The sequence below is a fragment of the Lissotriton vulgaris genome, chromosome 11, assembly GCF_964263255.1.
Source record: "Lissotriton vulgaris chromosome 11, aLisVul1.2, whole genome shotgun sequence".
NCBI classification, from domain to species: Eukaryota; Metazoa; Chordata; class Amphibia; order Caudata; family Salamandridae; genus Lissotriton; species Lissotriton vulgaris.
Window position 1 is genome coordinate 154,630,820 of NC_141699.1, and position 2,410 is coordinate 154,633,229.

The following is a 2,410-nucleotide window of genomic DNA, read 5'->3' on the forward strand; positions in this document are numbered from 1 at the left end:
CTTCAGAGCTCGCAGTGTCACTTGAACTTTGCCAGAGACGTCCAGCGCATTAAGCCTCTGACAGTGACGCATAGGCTTGGCAGTGGCAGAAATCAAGCAACGTTCTTTAAAACTGGAAGATCTGGCTACAGAGGTGGACTAGAAATAAGTTAGTTGAAAAGTTGCAAAACCGCCATGATCCTAATATTCAAGTGATCTACATTTTAAGAAACCTGTAAAAAATGCAAAATTGATCCCTCTGCTACCATCGGCGCAGCTATCAAACTCAGCTTTCATGTGAATTACACTGGACGCCTTCTCTCAAAGTCAACACATACATGATAATAATAACAAATAACAATTCATGCCTTTTTGCAAATGCGTCACATAACCCACACAGCAATAACTCCTCCAACAACGTTATGAGTGCTATCAGCAGAAGCAGCCTATCCAGATGAACGTGATTATCGACAGTTAATCAAAGAAAGCGGTTACACAGAATGCATAGTTTACATCTGAATCACCTTAGAGGGATGATCATCTTATAACAACAGATATTCAGTAATGTTCACATTGTAAAAATCAGCATTTGCATTTCACCAATTCATGCGCTCTTGCATTTCAGAGGTTGCTGAAAGGCTGTGCATAGGAGAAGTTTTCATCACAACACTGTAGCTCTGCAAGAAACGCCAGACACAGACGGCTGCTCAGAGCCAATGTCTGAATCAATCTAGCAAGTTTATAACTTTACACTGGCAATGGGATTGTGCGGGGTCTGCGAGTGCTTGGTCGAGCAAGTGATCAATAAAGTAAATTCCTGGTTCAATTGTTAGCACCATGCCTTCCTGAAGAATCCGTCCAGTACGCAAGCTTTTGAGACCAGGCTCCGTACTCCGTTCAACTCCCTCTGGGTAGCCTCCAACATCATGCATGTCAATGCCAAGAAAATGTCCCAGACCATGTGGCATAAATATTGCACCCAGATGAACTTTCACCATGGTGCCTTTCAAAATGCCAATTTTGGTCAGTTCTTCCAGATGAACTCTGTCTGCTAGACAATGCATATCTGGCCAGGCAACACCTGGTTTTACTGCCTTCATGACAGCATGTAATGAATGAAGCACAGCTTCATAGATGGCCTTCTGATCAGGAGTGAATTTTCCATTCGCAGAGAACGTGCAGGTGATGTCTGACCCATAGCAGTGATATTCTCCTCCCATATCAAACAAGCACAAATCGCCATCAACAACGGTCTTGTCATTTGGGGCTCCAGCATGCCCGTAATGCAAAATGGATGAGTTGTCTCCACTGCCACATATGCAAGTGTATGACGTGTGCCGCATGCCTCCACGTTTATAGCAATAATACAGGAACAGGCTTTCCAATTCGTACTCTTTCATCCCCAGTTTAGCCGCTTTCATAACCTCTTTATGGGCCTCGCTGGAGATCCTGTTACTGTAGCGCAAGACTTCCAACTCCAAGTCGGTCTTAATTACACGGCACTCCACTATTTCTGGATGAAGAATTTTGTTGTTCACTTGAAATTGGCTAATTCCTTCAAATGAAGCTTCTTTGCAGACATTTCCACTATCGGTATTAATGCCACGCAGAGTAAGACCCTCACAGTAGTCCATGATTCAATACATTGATTACAGGAGACATTTGACATCAGCAGGCTGAATTTACTACCTAGTAGAATCTGCAATGTTCCCGAGTGGAAAAGATGAGAGGGTTAAGGCATCTGGAGCTCTTGGAAAGGATAGGGTAGAGTGTGGGTTCAATCAGGCCCGGACTGGCAAGGCCGGGCACCGGGCAAATCCCCGGTAGGCTGCCAGGAGTGGGGGCCGGTTTTTGGTCCGGGGGCCGGTTTTTGGTCTGGGGGCCGGTTTTTGGTCTGGGGGCCGGTTTTGGACACAAGGCAATACATAACAGGGTGGGGCGTTTTTTGTACTGTGCTCAGTACATACGAGTCACTGCTCATTGCTGCAGCAGCAATGAGCAGTGACTCGTATGTACTGAGCGCAGTACAAAGCCTGCGGGCCAGCCGGCACGGCATTCACGTGACGTGGTGGAGTCACGTGAATGCAACTACAGTGTGCGCGCCACTTCCCGAACAGCAGTTAGCCGTCCAGTGCAGGCCCTGTGTCTACTAAAGAGACGAGCCTGCAGAGGCATGCAGCCTGCTTCGGTAGGCTGGGTTCACGAACGTGCCTCTCCAGTGGCTTGAGATCAGGAAACACGAGGATTACAGCATATCTCAGCTGCAGTAAATATGACCTCCGACCCCACCAATTCAATTGCCGAGGGAGGGAGTGAGTGAGTTGCGCGGCAACAGTTGGCAAGTCAAGGTCAGAGAGTTGGTTGAGTGTAATATCTGACCTGATCATCTCTTATGAAGCCCCAAAACACTACAGTCTCGTACAGATTACCA

The 2,410-nt window shown here is 46.8% G+C and overlaps 1 pseudogene; it reads right to left on the reverse strand.

Annotated features, from left to right (window-relative positions):
• Window positions 1-704: 704 nt before the first annotated feature.
• On the reverse strand, window positions 705-1,613 carry LOC147679436 (xaa-Pro dipeptidase pseudogene; annotated as a pseudogene).
• Between the last annotated feature and the right edge of the window lie 797 nt (window positions 1,614-2,410).